The 17594-nt window shown below is 59.2% G+C and overlaps 1 protein-coding gene across 1 annotated transcript in view; it reads right to left on the bottom strand.

Annotated features, from left to right (window-relative positions):
- The window catches only part of CARD11 (caspase recruitment domain family member 11), a 71148-nt gene extending 54440 nt beyond the window's left edge, over positions 1-16708 (bottom strand). The window contains exon 1 of the mRNA XM_054561818.1: positions 16648-16708. The gene's annotated coding sequence lies outside the window, so the exon portion shown is untranslated. The remainder of the gene's footprint in view (positions 1-16647) is intronic.
- Positions 16709-17594: the final 886 nt, after the last annotated feature.

The following is a 17594-nucleotide window of genomic DNA, read 5'->3' as shown; positions in this document are numbered from 1 at the left end:
GGCGGCAATGCAGGAGCGGAGAGAGGCAAGCTCAAAGGAATTCTAGGAAAAAAGTTCCAGAACTGAACAAAGACAAGCGTCCTCAGCTGAGAAGGACACGCAGAGCGCCTGGAAGGTGTGGGGGGAGAGAGCGCGTCTGTTCACGCAGCGGTGAGGCCGAGAACGCCAGGCTCCAGGGAGGCCGAAGGCTGGCAGACCGCGCAGACGGCCCACGGAGAGCGGCCCGCCGGCCCGCGGCGGTGCTGGGGAGAAGGCGCGGGCGATGCCTCCCGAGTTCCCCGGAAACAGAATCTCTAAACTATAATTCTATGTTCAGCTAAATAGGGACTCCAGGGAAAAAAATATATATATTTTTAAACATGCAAGGACTCAAAATGTTTACCGTCTACAGGCCTGCAGTGAAACCACCACCATACAACGTCCATCGGCAAAAAGGACAAAACCCCAAGGGGAAGAAACAGACACAACAAACAACGGCACTGCCTGCTGTGGCCTGAATTGCGCCCTCCGAAGCCACGTGGACGTCCCAACCCCCCATCCCTCAGAATGTCAGGTGTCCTTGAAGATAAGGTCTTTAATGAGGTGGTCACGGTAAAACGAGGTCATTAGAAGAGGGTCGTAATAAAGAAGGGAGACAGCTATTCTGTGCAAATAGTAACCAAAGATAGCGGGGGGGCTACGCTAGTATCAGACAAAATAGATTTTAAGTAAAAATTGTTATGACACAAACAAGGACATTATATATTGATGAAAGGGCCAATAAATTGGTTAAATGCAACAACTACAAACATATATGCACCTAACAACAGAGCCCCTGAGGTATCTGACGCAACAATTGGCTGAATTAGAAGGAGAAATTGCTCTGAGGTCACAGTTGGAGACTTTGGGAATCCACTTTCAATAATGAATACAACTCTCAGCGAAAGATCAATAAGGAACAGTGATGAGCAAACCATCACAGGAGCAACAGAACAAAGAAACCTCGATCAAGTCTACAAACGGCAGGAAGCTGAAGAAACGATGAGAAACACAAATGACAATGATTAAGGACATTAAAAGTAAGTCCAATGTGCCATAAAGCGCAGCCAGTAGAAAAGGGTTAACAAGAAAATGGGGCGCAAGGGGAAGCCACCAAAAGGGGCCAAGGGAGATCGGCACCCCCGACGAGGGACCGGTGCCGCCATGAATGTCCCTGCGCCTCACAGCCCGGCGCCGACGCGCGCGAAGCCAAACCGCGGGATAGGCAAGAAGAAACCGGCCAAGTCGCTGCCGCAGAGAGAGGCTTCATAAAGCCCCCAAGAAGGGGACAAATATGCATGATCAGAGGAGTGAAAATAACGAACGCTTGCTCCCATGGGTCAACAGAGCTCTGTACCCAACGACGGGGGCGCAGACGGGTTTCACACGCACATGGAAATTCTACAAAAATCCACTAGGCCACAAAAGACACTTCAAGCAACAATGGGAAGCAGAAATAACATATGGCACACTTGCTCATAATAATATAAAAATTTAAAAAATCACGAAAAAGTACTACCTCCAACCTATACACCAAAAATACAAATTAAAAATTATTTAAAAAGGAACAACAATGAGACCATAAACTACGACAACTAACGAGAGTTCAGCAAGGTGGCTCTATCCAAGATCGATGTGTATCTCTCTGGAGAATAAAACACATTATAGGACCACAGGCCACTGGGTTACAGAAACAGGTATTAGATCAGCGAGCTCAAGTCCACCCGGCAGCTCGACGACGTGCGGAAGGCTGGTGCACAGTCGGGGGGGCGTGGCAAATCAACAGAAAGACCGGAAGGAGTATCCAACAGCCGCTGCGGTGATTTGCTAACAATTCGGAGAAACTAATATTCCTACCTGGCTCCTTTACAAAGAGAAGTTCAAGATAGGTTATGCCTTGCAAAATAAGTAATGAACTCCAAAACCATTAGAAGAAATGAATTTAAAGCATGCCTATGACCTGGGGACAAGGAAGCCTTCCTAAGGAGGCGCAGCGAGCTAGTGCCACTTGGGGAGCTCCAGATGCTCTGGAGTCCGGCGTAATCAAACCGGGCTACGGGGCGCAGCGCGACCGAGCTGAAAGTGCCAGCTCTGGCCTAGGGACACACTCGCAATGTATGAGATAAAAACTGCACCGAGCACCAAGAAAGAGACAAGGAACGTCGTAGGAAAGGAAGGAAGGAAGAAGACCCGCAGGACACAGGGGTCTGCGTGACCTGCGACTGGGACGTGACCATCGAATTCAGGGGGGATCGAGGAGCCAGTCCCAACAGCGAGAGTCCACTCTGACCCTGAGTTTCCTCCGCTGTTGAGCAGGAAAAACAAGGGGCCCCACCCCACAGGGCTGCCCGCCGTGGGGTCGCCCGCGTCCACAGACGTGGTCAGAGCCCTCGCAGCTGTGCCTGGAACACAGCTGGCCGCCGGTAAGCGTTAGCTCCTGTCGTCTTGAGCACGTTTTAGCAACCTGCGTGGCCACATTTTTCAATCCTGGGAATATAAAGTTTTGGCAAGGGTGCAGGGAGAAAAATGCTCTCCTGCTGTCTTGGTGAGAATGCAAACTGGTCCAGACAACGTGGGGGAAAATCTAACACAGCATGTGCACCCTACTCCTGGCAATTCCAAGTGGGCCCCTCGTCGGGAGACCTGGCCACTCTCTGCACAGAGGCGTGTGCAGCCAAGGAAGAGCAGGACCGGCAGGAACCCTAATGCTCTCGACAGGGACCGATCCTGTTAAACTCGGAGCTTTCACGCCGTGAAGGCCTTGAAGGTGTCACAAATGGGCTGGAGTTTATTCGGATGCGGAAAGCGCTCCAGGGCAGATTTCCAAGGGAAAAGGGTGCAGAACAACAAGCGCTGCATGATGCCCCCAAACTAAAGCGTGTCTTCCTGCAGCTAATTTCTCACGCCGCGAAAGCGACACGGCCGCCGGTCCGCACTGGCCTCCGCAGCAGACGCCCAGGATCGATGACACGCTGTCAGAGAGACCACGGCTTTGGCTCCGTTCCTCGAGAACTTTAAAAGAATGCTTGCATGCGTGAATCTTTGGAAATAAGAACAAATAAAATACATGCCTGGCCAGGTGGGGCTCAGGGGGCCCGCAGGCCGAAAGGTCACAGATTTGATTCCCAGTCAGGGCACAGGCCTGGGTTGCGGGTTCGATACCCAGTCGGGCACACGTGGAAGGCAACCAATGGGTGTGTCTCTCTCATGTCGATGTTTCTCTCTTTCTTGTTTACTTTCTCAATCTCTCCCTCACTTCCTCTCTCTCTCTGTAAAAGCAATGATAAAATGTCTTTGGGTGAGGATTCAAAAAAAGGGATAAAAGCCACACTGTGCGTGGCGAGGGTCTGATGCCACCAGGCGTTGTGTCCAGCCTGAGCCTCGTGCTTTAAGAAAGCCATTCACGGCTGAGGCCCGCGCGGCCGGCCCTGCCCGCCTCGCCTGGGACCACTCTGGGGCCATCCGTGCCGGGCGCCGCCTCTTCCTCTCAAGAGCTCCCTGGCTCATTGTAAAGGAGCTTAAGAAAACAGAACAAAAAACTCAGGTACAAATCTTCCCAAACAGGCTCCGGGTTTGTGTGCTGAGCAAACACTGACGAAGAAATCAAAGGCCTAAGTGAACGAGAGATGTACCGTGTTTGTGGATTTAAAAACGCAATGTGGCCAAGAGGTGAATGCTTGCAAAACCTATCCATACATTTACCCCAGGTCTGGTAAAAATCACAGCAGGATTTTTATTTTTTAAAAGATTTCTTTCTTTTTTTATTTTTAGAGACAGGGAAAGGCGGGGGGAAGAGAGGGAGAGAAACATCAGTGTGAGGCTGCCTCTCGTGCGCCCCCACCGGGGACCCGGCCGCAACCCAGGCCTGTGCCCTGCCTGGGAATTGAACCGGAGACCCTTTGGTTCTCAGGACGGCGCTCAGTCCACTGAGCCACAGCAGGATTTTTAATAGGGACAAGCCGATTCTAAAATTTACACAGAAATGCACAGAAATTAGAATAGTCGAAACAATTTTGAAAACCTGATTTTGAAACTATTACAAAGCGCCAGCAGCCAAGGGATGAGAGCACAGGTTGAAGGGGCAGGGAGCCCAGAGACTGGTCCATGAAAACATGGTCAACTGATTTTGTTTCTGACAAAGTTTCAAAAGTTACTTGTAGAAGGACAGTCTTTAATAAATTATGATGGGCTAACGGGATATCCCTATGCAAAAAAAAAAAAAAAAAAAAAAAAAAAAAGAAAAAGAAAAAGAAAAAAAGAGTGTCAACATACACCTTACACCTTGTGTGAAAATAGCCTCAAAACTGATCATATGTTTAAGCATAAAACATGCAACTGGAAAACTTTTAGAAGAAAACAGGAAACATTTGCAACAATGGGTTAGATCAAGAGTCCTTGGACAGGGCAATAAAAATGCAGTTCATGGAAGGAAAAATGGACAAATTGCACTTCTTGAAAATTGAAAATGTTCTTGTGCAAAAGACCTGGATAAAGAAGGAAGAAGACATGCGCAGACGGGGGGAGGGGAGCACCTGCTCATCACCTGCCTGACGAGGAGCCTGTATCCAGAACATAAAAGGGACTCAAAAGTGAGCCCTAAGGAAAAAAGAAAAACGGCCCCATTTAAAAATAAACAAAAAACTTGGACAGATGCTTTACCAGAGTGATATACGAATGCTCTGCCCTCGTTAGCTGCGAGGGACACGCCAAGCGAAGCCGTGACCAGATGTCCCGACACGCTGATCCCCCGACATGGAACGCTCTGCTGGCTCCACCCCTGGGGGACAGGTGGAGCCGGGGAATGCTCGCGCCGCTGCGGACTGGACGGCGACGCGCGCACGCTGCTCTGGAGAGCCGCCCCGGGTGGTTTCTTACAAAGCTGGTTACAGGCTGACCCGGCAAAGCCACGCTCAGGCACGTGCCCCCATGAAAACGGAAAGGCTGTTCCCCCAAAGGCCTGCGCGCGGACGTCTATACCGGCGCTGCACCTAAGCACCCAAACCTGGAAATCACCCAGATGTCCGCCACGAGTGGCCAGACACGGCGCGGTGCGCCTCGCATGCTGCGGGGCCGTCAGGGGAGCAGGCGACTGAGACACGCAGGACCGTGGGTGAACCTCGGAGATGGCGTGCTGGACGCAGGAGGCCGGCCTCAAGGGCTCCACGCGGGGACTGCGCTGCCAGGAGGTTCTTGGAGACAGAGAATGCTGGTGCGTTCCCACACCGGCGGTGCCGGGGAGGGGGGTGGGCAGGGCGCTGCAAGGGTGCGGTGCGACGGAGCTGTCGGGGCGATGGTGCTGTTCAGCGTTCAGACCCTGGCGGTCACTTGAACCCGCATATGCGCCAAAATCCGAGGGACGACGCCCCAGGGAGCTGACTTCCTGTGTGGTCGGTCATCAGAGCCAAGTGTCCTGGTTTGGACCATAAGCTATGTGGCCTCCCCGGCTGCCCAGGGAGGAGACGGAGTTGGGGACTAATATGAAAACCCAAGAGAGGGATCGTAAATGCCAACCATGACGAACCGGGCTGTCAGCACGCTCGGCGCCCGGCGTGGCCTGAAGCCGCGCATGGCTGATGTGTCACGGGAGCGTGTCCGATAGACGCCAATGCACCGCAGAGGGAGCGGAGCCCGGAGATGCCGGGAGCTCGCCCGCATCCCCGAGTGCCTAGTGAAACCCCAGCCGTGGGCTCCGCCGCCTCTCCGCACCGCAGGGCGCAGGCGCGTCCCTCCGGCTGCCATGCACGCCAGCACCGCAGACCAGAAGCATCAGCCACAGAAGTTCCTTTTTTCTCAATCCCGGGGCTGGGATTCCAGGACCAAGGTCTCAGCAGCGCTGGTTGCTTCCAAGACCTCTGACCTTGACTTCTAGACTACCAGGACTCCAGGGGACCGTCTCCTTGTGTCCACGCGTGGCCGTCCCTCTGTGCCTGTGTTCTCACCTTTCCTTCTTCAGAAGACCCCAGCCGCGCGGGGTGAGGCCCATTTTAGTGACGTCCTTCTAGCTAAATCCCTCTTTAAGGGCACTGTGTCCAAGTACTGCCACATGTTTAGAGTCTGGGCATCAGGACACCCACATATGAATTTTCGGGGCAATAATTCAGCCCCTAACGCCTCCTGAGGGGCTTCGGCTCTGGAGCGGCTCCCACGCCAGCTCCCCGCCGGCCTGACCGGGCAAAGGCAGGGGCCGAGGCTGGCGTGGCTCCTGGGCAGATGCCCGAGCCCGCCCGGGCAGCCAGCCCCGGGAGACTCCGAACCCGCCCTGGGCCCCGCTCGCCGGCTGCGCCCAGGAACCCCACACCCCGCGGCGGCCCTTTACTTAACACTCACAGTGTCTCTGGGAACAGGGGCGACCGGTCCCGTCCGCAGATGGGAAAGGGGTGGTCCTGCTGGCCGAGCCTGAAGAGCACCCACCTTCGCTTGTTAGCTTTAGGGTGTGGTTCTTTGAAAAAGGCAAAACCAGGATGGGGGGGGCCCTCAACTTTTTGGGTCAAACAGGACTTCAGACACAGGGTGCCAGGAGTGTCGGGGAGACCGGGAGGGAGCGGGGTCTGCCGGTGCCCTCCCCTCGCGCTCCTTCCCACTTCGGCCCTGGGTCCCACGGGGGCCCTGGACCCAGGGGCCAGTTCGCTTGGTGGTGTGTCACGGGAACCTGAGTTCTGCCAGCGAGGGTGCTGCAGGGCGCCCTGGGGCGAAAGACGGTGGGACCAGCCGGGCTGAGCTGGGACGCAGCACAGCACACTGTCCTCACACTCCTCTGAGCAACAGGCCCCGGGGCGGCGGGCGCTCCTGGAGCGACTTCAAAACTCCCCAGCTCCATCCTTCTCCCTCCTGTCTATTCCCAACCTCAATAATCTATCTCTTCCTTGCCTTGCTTCAGGCCATCCTATTTATAACAACGGAAACAGCATTTTTGGCTTGTCACCTTTCTCCAAAGGAACTCGGATGGTAGCTCTGCCTTTAACGTGCACGGAAAGTGCCTGAGAGGCCTGTGAGAATGCAGATTCTAATTCAGCGCGTGTAGGGCGGCCCCAGAGCGCGTGGGCGGGACCAGCTCCCAGGCGAGGCCATGTGCTGGCCCCCGGACCACAGCGTGAGCGGCAGAGGGACGGCGCCCACGGGACAGGGGGACGGACACGTCCGCATCATGGGAAGCGTTGTGGTTACAGGGATATGTTCACCCACACTCGCTGGACTACATGCTGAAAGTGGGTCCACTTGATTGTATGTAAATTATACTTTCATAACGTAGATTGAAAAGGAAGCATCCAATCTACATGAATTATCCATCTAAATGTGAAAAATGAAACAATAAAGCTTTAAGAAGGAAACACAAACCTTGGGGTAGGCATATCTTTCTTCAACAGGACTCAAGAAAAGAGTTAACCGTAAGGGGAAAAAACCCATATTAAAACGAAACCTTCTGTTCATCAGCAGACTCCATTAAGAGAGTTCAAAGGCCAGCCATAAACTGCAGAAAATTCCTCTAATATATCCACCTGACGAAGGACTCCCACCTGCTGTGCATAAACCACTACAACTCAGCGAAAAGACCGCCATGAGAAAAGCCACCCGCGACAAGCCGGCAGGATGCCAGGCTCCCCAGAGGGGGTCCGAGTGGCCAGCAAGCACGGGGGAAGGTGCCCGACTTAGTCACAAGTGAAATGCAAATTCAAACCTCAGAATTATTTGTTTTGACTGCACACCCACCGGCGTGGCTAAAACGAAGAGACAGACAAAAGTGGGCGTGAACAGAGGCGTGGAGCGCCCGCGACTTGCGTGGGCCGTGGAGCTGGGCGCAGCCACCGTGAGGCTCTGGGGACGCGGCTCAGCAGGGTTGGGCGGAGCCAGACGCACACGTGCCCTGAGAGCCAGCAAGCCCGCTCCTGGGCAGGAGCACCATCAAGTGTCTCCCAAAGGTGGGAACAAGACGCTCGCGCAGCCTCCCTCATAGGGCCCCGAACGGTTCCCACCCCACCAGTCATCAGTGAGCCTGTAGATAAAACATGAAATATTTATAGAGCGGACCTCTAGGCAATAAAAGCCTGAGAGCTACTACGGACGACCACGGTGCCCACGCCGACAGGCATTCTGACTTAACAGCCAGTATTGTTCACACACGTGAACGTCCCACGCACTGTCCGGGACACCCTTATACCCTAAATTAGTACCATGGTAAAGCCACTGTGATGATTCACCGCTGTCCTTTCCTGAGCTGCCCTGTTACACTCCTGGGTCTGGGTGCAGGAGACAGTGGACATCTCTGCTGAGCTTCCCACTGGGGATTTGTGCGTGTCTCCTGTCTATGTGACCCTTCCGTGTGAAGTGTATTTGAAATAATAAATCCGACCCGGCCCGTGCGCCGTGAGAGGGGCCCTGCCTCTGCCTCGGGCCTCCCGCCTGCTCCCCTGGCTGCCGACTGCGACCTTCCGGCCCCGCACCCCCGTCCTGGCAGGCGGCCCCCGCCCCAGCCGCCAGCGGCCGGCGCTCGGCCTCCCCAGGGCAGCCTCTGGGGGCTCTCGGGGCCTCTCCTCCCCCGGCCCCACCACCTCAGGACTTTTCCCAACGGACACAGTGCGCCTCCCGGCCGGCACCGTGCAGCATCTGCCTACAGGCCTTGGCTCTTCTCCGCCTGCCCGGAGCCTGGCGTGCCCCGGCCTCATCCCAGCCGCCCCCTCTGGGAGGCCCTCGCGGCTCCCTGGAGCCGCCGGCCTCCATTGTAGGCCTCCTTAGCCACAAGTGCTTCCTCTCGCCGCTGACAACCCCTTCACCGCCTACAGCCTCGCGGCGGGGGAGCCAGTTCACCCTTCTACCCCGAGCGCTGAGCGGAGGGCCCGTGACCGGCAGGCACTGGGACCCACGAAGAAGCGGATAATGGTGGTAGCGGATGCTGGAGTATGGGGACCACACCAGGAGCACAAGCAAGCGCTTGGCAGGTGGGTCGCGCCAGACTTCCGATTCGGAGGGCACCCTTCGGTGCTTGCTCTAGGTCACCGCGCTAACGGGCGGCCCACGCCCAGTGATGGGTGTCCCAGAGTGACATGCTCGCCCCATGGGCTGGGCGCTCGCTGGACGGTAGCTGGTTTAATTTCCTGTGAGAAGGACGCTGCTGTCCCTGCTTTGCAGGCGAGCAGCAGAGAAGTTCAGCGGCTGGTCCGGGGTCGTGTGGCTGGCGGGAGGCAGAGCCCACGCCCATTACGTGCGTAGTTCTGTGAATAACACCAGGTGTTGAATCACTGAAAGGCCCGCGAAGGAATGGAAAGGCAAAGGCGTGGTGACTCAGGTCGCCTTTCTGTCCCTCTCAGAGCAGGCGCCGTGGGCGGCCGCCCCCTCTCTGAGAAAGGGCCTGCCTGGTAGGGGCCTTGCCCCCGACCCCGAAACAGCCACCCGCTCTGCCCCGAGCCCCTCAGCTCCGGCCCGAGATTTTTCAGGTTCGAAGCAAAACAAAAATCTGATTCACTGTTTCCAGTCCTACAGGAAACTCAAGTCCTTTATTCTTCTGCCACTAGAAAAAAAAAAATCAAACCAGAAAAAAAAAAATCCCTTTATGTCTTAGAAGAGTTTTGAATGCTTCTCATTTCATACCGCACCAAACATTGTTCATGACAAAGGCCGCGGAATAAAGCCCAGAGTAAAAGACAGAAGGAAATGAAACGCATTACAATAAAACATACTCGCTAATAAATAAGAGCCTGAGCAATGAATCCCACTCAGACTGTACCACTGGCAAGAAGAAATGCCCCAAAGCTTTGCTTACACCAAGTAACACGAGGACGGATGGCTCCCCTGGGTCTCTGGGAAAAGTTCACGCCTAGAGGGGGCTGCAAACGGAGACGTGTTTGGGGTTTTGGCAAAAACACGGGGCGTTCGCGGCTTTCCCGGTGGAAGCAGGGAGACTGGCCGATTTAGGCAGGGGGGTTGTTTTTCATTAGGTAGCAGAAAGAGAGGCATCTGGCTATCTCCACTGGGTCCCCAGGCACCTGCTCCAGGGACGAGCCAGAGGTGCGTGAGCAACACCCCGGGGGGCCAGTGCCCCGGCTGCCCCCCCAGAGCATTCGCCGGCTCTGTGGCTCCGGACCGTAAGGAAGACCCAGAACAGAACACAGAAACTGACTTTGGGAAGATTTCCCCCACCCTCCTGGCAGAAGCGTCGCGCAGTAGGGGGGACGGTGGCCGAGGCTGCAAGGGGCATGCGGCTGGCGGGCTGGGAGGCGTTGGGGGAAGCGTCGGCCTTTCCCCTGCTCGGCGGGGGTCGTTCAAGAAGGTGCGCCCCACTCCAAGCCTCCACGGTGGCCCCCCCCCCACTGTCCCCAGGGCGCCTGAATGCCACGGTCTCGCAGAGGGAGGGTAAAGTGAAAGCAAAGCGTTTGCCCAGCCCAGTGAGATGGTTCCGAGGGAGGCGTGACTAACAGGAATTCATGACCAGCGAGGTCAATTAATAACAATAAAGCCTCCCATTTATAGAACATTTTGTTATTTCCAAAGCAGTTTTTCACCCACTATCTCCTATGCTCCTCAGAGCAATTTTGTGTGGTAGGGAGGCAGGAATTATTTATCTCCATCTCGCTTGTGAGGAAACAAAACCTTGGGACAGTGATTTGCTCAAGGTCACGGCGCAATCATGGATTTTTAGAGCTGGAGGGTTCCTGGTCCCGCCGAGCAAGGGCGGGGATGACTAATCGGAGGCACCAGGCTTCAATTTTCGGTTTCACGCCCACGGCAGACATGGGCAATCGATCACGGACTCTCTTCACAGAGCTCCGGCTCTCCTCCAGCCAGCCGTCCCTGCCGGCCTGGGTCGGGCCCTGGGGACAAAAGCCGCTTGCCACCTGCCCTGTGCCTCACCTCAGCTCGTACGAGGAAGCCGAGATCAGAGGGGAGAAGGGACGCGGCCACGTCGGCCCTGACCTCGCCATGTGCCCCACGAGCAGGGCGAGCGAGTCCCTGCCGAAAGACGCACCGACAGGCCTGAGGACAACGCTCCGCCCCACCTGGCCAGGGCCCACGGGTTTCCGGGCGGCGCACGGGAACACGGCCTTGTGCCCAGGAGAGGCATCCAGGGACCGGCCAAGGTTTTAAGCTGAGCACCAGGTAGGATGGAAGGGAGCACGTAGGGTGGGGAAACCAGAAGTTTGATCTTGGATCTCCTATGAGCCCAGGCAGGGACGTGGAGACAGCTGGCTATTAGCACCTAGGGTTCAAGAGGGGCCTCGGGGCCGGGGACAGACACACGCACTGGGGGATCGTGAGCACAGGGTGACGTTCACAGCAGCGGGATCCGACGGGGTCAACTGGGAAGGAGAGCAAAGAAAGAAGAGGCCCAGGCACATGGACCTGAGAGGTCGAGGAGACGCAGGGATCAGAAAAGAGAGACGAGGAGGGCGTGTCCGCAGACAGGAGGAGAAACAAAAGCGGAGGGGCCCCAGCCGCAGGGACCGGGTTCCAGCAGGAGGGGGTGTGGACCGCGCCCAGCGACGCTACTGCGTCGGGCCCCGTGCGGACGAAGAGTGGACCGCTGGGCTTGGCCGTGGAGGCCATTGCGTGGGGGACAGGGTGGGTGGACGCCACTTTCAAAGAGATCGGGGGAACGCGGTTACGTGCCGCACGGTGTCTCCCCGAGGCCTTATGCTGAGCCCGCAGTCCAGGGCCTCCCAGCGCAGCTGCGGTAGGAGACAAAGCTTTGGCTCCGGGGCTGCACACACCTGAGAAGGAAAAGCAACAGTTCCAGTCGCGGGGAACGCCCCCTGTTCCTGCTGCAGCCGGTGGTCTCCCGACTCGGGGCGGTTACAGAAAACCACCCCTCCTGCCGAAGCCACTTCCCCCCGCGCCCGTCGGCCTCCCCGGACTCAGCGCCCACGGGTCTCCAGGCCGCGGGGAAGCACCTCCCCTGAGCGTGGCGGAAGCCACGCGTTTCAAAGTGGAGGACTCCCACAAGGTGGGGGACCTCCGCGCCCTCCGTCTTCACCCCCGAGCAGGGGTGACCTTGAATCCAGCCCCTGGGCCCCCCCAGAGGCTAACATGTTGGTTTTCAAGAAGCGTCCGAGAACTGCAGGCAGGAGCATTGGAGAGAAGTGTGAGGTATCGTTATTATTCAACCGAACGTTCACCCCGAACCAGCTGTGCTTGGATCCCTTTAAAAAGAGGCCATTTCTTCTGAGAAAACGTCAGTGAATCACAGAATCCTCTCAGTGGCAGGGAATGGGGCACTGATGTTGGTAAAAGGTGCTTTTACTTCCTCCCAACATTCATCCACGGACATGACCGATCACAAACCCCCAGACAATGCTGCCAAGGCGCTTCTGTTTGCCCTCTGATTAAAAACACGGGTCCTGGCTACAAGGAGAGTCACAGCAGCCCGGAACCGCCAACCCCACGGCGCTCCTCAACGGCAGGATGGATAGGAGACCGTGGTAAATCCGTACAACGCAGTCCCGCAGCATGGAAAACCCTCAGACGACCGCTACCCGCAATGTGAAGGAAGCTCGAGCTGGAGACGGGAGAAGCACGCGTGCGATTCCATTTCTGTGAGGTTCCAGGGCAGGCGGGGGGCGGGGGGACCCTATCCGCGGAGCACATCGGACTTGGGACGCCTGCCGTGCGCCGCCTCTGGATGGAGGGAGCCGCGCCTCCCCCAGTCGGGTTTGCGTTCCAGTGGGAGCGCCGAGGCCCTGGGACTCCTCCTGCTGCGACCTGGCTGGAGCCGGAAGTGGCTCCGCAGGAAACCGTGTGCCTCCAGCGGGAACCAGGGAAGCTGGAATGGCCGGCAGCAGAAGGCGGGGGGCGTCCACCAGCTCCTCTCTTCTTAACCTTGCGTCTCCTGCTTGCTTCTTACTCGTAAAGATAGTACGTGCTCGTGGTAAAAACCAGAGAGGACACAAAATAAATACGAAAATTCTTCCCCTTGGACCAAGCCACTGAGCCCCATTCTCAAGACATCAGACCAGAAGCAGTTCCGTCTTCCATGTGCCGGCGTTTCCTTCTAGAAACTCCCATCCGTACCCTAGAAAGACCCATCTCCATCTCGTTAGTGGCCTCATAGAATCCCACTGTAAGGATGACGCTGCCCTTCCGGGGTATTTGTGTGGCTCCCAGCTTTTCCCCCACAGCAAACAAGGCGACAATTTACATCTGTGTCCAAAACTGGATGGGTAGGTGCAGCTGGGCCTGGGAGTTCCCGGGCCCCGGGCTTACTCATTTGTCACGTTGGTAACTACTCACCGTTGGTCGGCGCAGGAGAGCTCCTGCTCCCCTCCGCGCCCCCCCTCCGCCCTGCCCCCTGTATGACACCCCCCCCCCGCCCCCGCCTGCCCCCGCCCCGTGCAGCTGTAAGTGAGCGTGCTGACCCCGACGCTCACGCTCTTTGTCCACACCCTGCAAGCGCTTGTCTTTGGGTAGAATCCCTCGCTCGGGAGCCGGCAACCTTTGGTGGAGGGCCCTGTCCTCTTCCACTTTTCTTGCGTCACCGACCCAGTCCGGCCACCCCGTTTGCCTGCGGCTGCGCCCACGCTACAAGCCGGGGCGGGGGGCAGGGAGCCACGACTCACGGCCCTGCCGCGGGGAGCCGGACCCCACGGCCAGAGGAGGGCGGAGCGGGCCCGAGTCCCTGGGCCGCCGACGCCCGTTCCACAAACTGGACGGTGACCGTAACCTCAGAGCCCCGAGCAAACCGCAATGGAAAGGGTAACCCCCGAAAGCCGCCCCATCAAAGCCGCTGGCCCAGAGCGGGAGCAGCTGGGGGAGGGCCCCCCCGCCGCCCCCCGTGCGCGCTGTGCCTGCGTGTCGTGTCGCAGGGAGGGGCCTGGCATCGGGGGAGGTGGCCGTTTAAGTCTCCTTTAACAGAGAAACGGTTTTAAGGGGCTTTCACGGAAGTCGCCTTTTCCTTGTCCTTTTGATCCAGAGTGGAAACCCCCTCCTGCATTTGCCGGGCAATGGATACTGCGGGGCGCCCGCAGGGCGGACGTCCCCTCCCCGTCATGCTGGGGCTGGGGCCGCCAAGCCCGCCGCGCCGGGGTGGGGGGCCGCCGGCCAGCCCCCGGGGACCGCGCTGTCCAGCCCTCGCCCTCCCCGGGGCTCGGGAGTGACAGCAGAGGCACTAACGTGTCACATCTCGTGTTTCCTTTCTATGCTTTGGGAAACTGACAAGCCTGAAAATAATCCATATTCGCACCCTGACTGCACTGGGGAGGAGCGACTCTCAGAGCTGAGGCGGCGGCAGGCCTGTCCCAGGGCACAGGCCGAGCACGGACGAGCGGGGGCACGTGGAGCCCGCGCCCGCGGGCCGCAGCGCCACGCGCCCTCCGCTCTCCCCACGGCCTCCGGTCCGAAGGTGGCGGGGACCTCCTACTGCCGCCTCCCCTTGGCCTGGCTTTTGTGGTCACACACGTCTTCGCGATCGGGCTGTGTGAAACAACAGCAGCCAGGCCATGTCAGGGTTCGCCTCCGTTCCCCAAACCAAGCGGAGGCCGTTCTTGAGCTGATGTGAGGAAGCTCCGGTTTTCCGCGTGGGACGCCCCTCTTCGTCCCCACGACCGGAACGGCAGGACTCCGCCTGGCCTGTCCCGCCCGAGGCGGCACCGGGGGCTGTCCTCACAGGCGCGCCCTCCGCCTCCACCACCCACCGCGCCTCCAGACCCGAAGCAGGCGCCTCCGGGGGCGGACAGGCGCCCCGTAGGAGAGCAGAGGAGGAGGACGCCGGGAGGCAGCCCCGGGGCGCCGCCCCAGCCTGGGGGCGCCCGCCGTCTCTCAGCGGGCCTCCCGCCACCATCCTCTCTGCGTGAGAGTTTTCCTGCCCCGTGCGGGTCTGAGTCACACGCTGGCCAGCACACACACGGCACCCCCTGCTTAGCGACGCCTGGGCCTCACATTCCTTCCGCGCCCCCCACAGTGTCCCTTGGAGGGTGCCCACGGCTGGCTCTCACGAGGGCCATCAACTTTAGAAGAGTTAGGTTTGCAGGTCCTTGTCAAAGATCACGTAAAGGGTGAAGGGACAACCAAACGGGATCCACCCGGACAGGGGACGGTCACTCAGCCTTGACGAGCAGGGAGACTCTGACCCCTGCTCCGATGGGGACGGACCCCGAAGTCACAGTGCTCCGCGAGATCGCCCAGACGCAGGGGGACATGTCCTGTACGGTCCCTCTGATCCAAGGGACCTAGAGCGGTCAGACGCCGAGACAGAAAGCAGAGGGCGGGGCCGGGGGCGGGGCCGGGGAGTGTGAGCATCTCAGAGTCTCGGGTTGGGAAGGTGGGAGCTGTGGATGGCGGGGGCGCTCACACAACAACACGGATGTGCTTAATGTCCAGGCACCGGACACGTGCAAGAGGTGGAGTTGCTCACTCTTATGCAGTGTGGGTTTCACGATTTGAAAAAGTCACTGCAAGGACGATCCTGTGCAGACTCGAGCCGGTTCGGACGGGTGGGCCCCCAGCCTTTGGTTTGATATTGGTGCCGAGAAAATCGACACAGGCAAAACTGCTTTGCTGGGCGGAGTGCCAGGTGTCCCCGCCCCCAGGTCACCCCGGCCCGGGCGGAGCCATCACTGTGCAGCTGCCGCGGGCGGAGAGGAGTGGAGATTCAGAAGGACCGAGCGCGGGCGTGGAGCAAGCGACGGACCTGTGCCCGTGCGCACCCTGGCGCACGCGACACGTGGAGCCGGCACCAGGCTTCCTGGTCCAGTGACTGGGCAGCGTCTCCCTTCTCCCTGCCAGGTTGGCAACCTTATCCTTGCAGGGGCCGTAAAGGTCAGGGGAGTGTTTTCAAGTACAAACCAGAGGCTTGAGAGAAGGCTGGGCACACAGGCCAGTCCGGTCCAAGGCCGAGTGTGTGGCAGCCCCCAGCTGACACTCAGGAGCCCGGACGGATGCTGCAGCCCCGACGCACCCTTCCCCACCGGCTGCCCCGGCTGCGCGGGCCGCTCCCTGTGGCACAGCTGCCTCCTGGTGGCCCCACGGCAGGGCCCCATCCCCCGCCCTGCGCGCTGCCCGTGGCCGGGCCAGTGTCCCGGGGGTGGGGGAGGCGACCTCACCCTCCATCTGGCTTTGTTGGGGACATGGGCCCTGCCACGGTCCCGCTCATTCCCTCGGCGAGCCGCTGCCCTTGGCTCCCACCCCACTGGAGGCCCAGGGCCCAGCTCTCAGGGGCCTCTGAGTCAGGCCTGGCTGTGGTCTGGAAACTTCCTGTCCTCTCAGGTGTTAGAAAAGGTTCTTTTCCTCCTCTGGGGCAGATGCACAGAAGGGCGCCCAGCCCGGCCTCCGCGGCTGGACCCTCCTTCACCCCTTTCCTCTCTCAGGGGCTGGGGACTCTGCCAGATGGACGCTCAGAGACGGTCAGAAAGAAACACGGAGGAGACTCAGGGAGGTGGGAAGTGTGAGAAAGAGGAGGGTCTGGAAGGGACCAGACAGAGGGGAAAGGAGGACAAGACGGGAGAGAGGCCTGGGGGCCGGGCGCTGCGGGCTGACCCCCACCGCCACCCCCCGCAGCCGCCTTGCCCCAGGCGTCCCCGCTTGGGGAGCCCCGCAACCTCGCATCCCCTCTGCCCACCCCAGTCACTTCCACAGCGGTGCCCGCACTTTCCCCCAGCATGTCCCCCACTCCCACCCCGTCCCCCTCCCCCGCGTGGCCACCGCCCCTACCTGGGGCGCTCATGCTCTGCCGGCTGTGGGCACCTCCTCCGTGCAGGCCGCCGGCTTCCCCCCGGAGCCCGGCCCTCAGTCCCGCCCGCACAGTCGGGCGCCCGCCCGGGGGCTGCGGGGCCGGAAGGGGCCAGCGCACGGCTGGGCTGGAGTCGGACAGACGGGAGGCCGGTGGAGGCAAAGGAGAGAGAAAAGGAGAGAAAGTGTGTCACTGACTGGGAGGGGTGGGGGGAGGGAAATGCAAAACCTGACAGGAAATGAGACTAAAAAAATGCAAAAGGTTAGAAAAGAGATAAGGAAGAGGGGGAGGGGAGGAGTTTGGGTCCTGGGCCTGGGAGGAGGGTAGTAACAAGATGGGTGTGGTGGGGGTGGGCCCTGGGGTGGGGGCGCGGCGGCGGGGCCAGATCGGGGGACCCGATGGGAGGCGGGGGAGGCTCAGGTGGCCGCCGCTGTGGTTGAGGGGCCTGGACGCTGCCTGGGGCCAGCAGCCCCCACCCAGCTCTGAAAACCTGCCAAAGCTCAGGCGTGGCCTTGGGAGGGGACGCCCCTTTGCGGGGGGTGTCCCGCAGAAATGTGGGAGCAATGAACCCACATCCCTGGACAGCCCAGGCCTCTTCCCGGCCCGAGCCTTTGTTCTGGGGGGCTTCCTCGGGCTGAACTGGGTTCCGCAGGCCTCGGGGCCTCTCCCGGAGATTCGCTGGTGACAGAGGCTGCCGTCCCTTCCTCGCCCACTGCCTGGGGCCCCGTGACCCAGTCCTGCCCTGCTCAGGGCCCAGGCCTGTGCGAGAGACTGTGATTTCCACACGCTGTCATTTTTATACTTTACCCCCCGCGGCCACGACCGTGGGACCCTGGGCGAGCTGCTCTTTCACAAGCACAGTGCGGGCGGCAGGGCCGGGGGTTCACACGGATCAGCCTACAAACCTGGACAAACCGGCACTGGAGGA

The sequence above is a fragment of the Pteronotus mesoamericanus genome, unplaced genomic scaffold, assembly GCF_021234165.1.
Source record: "Pteronotus mesoamericanus isolate MK-2021 breed Mesoamerican mustached bat unplaced genomic scaffold, CSHL_Meso_final contig_1, whole genome shotgun sequence".
Classification (NCBI taxonomy): Eukaryota; Metazoa; Chordata; class Mammalia; order Chiroptera; family Mormoopidae; genus Pteronotus; species Pteronotus mesoamericanus.
Note: the sequence above shows the minus strand (reverse complement) of the source record. Positions and strands in the feature narration are given on the sequence as shown.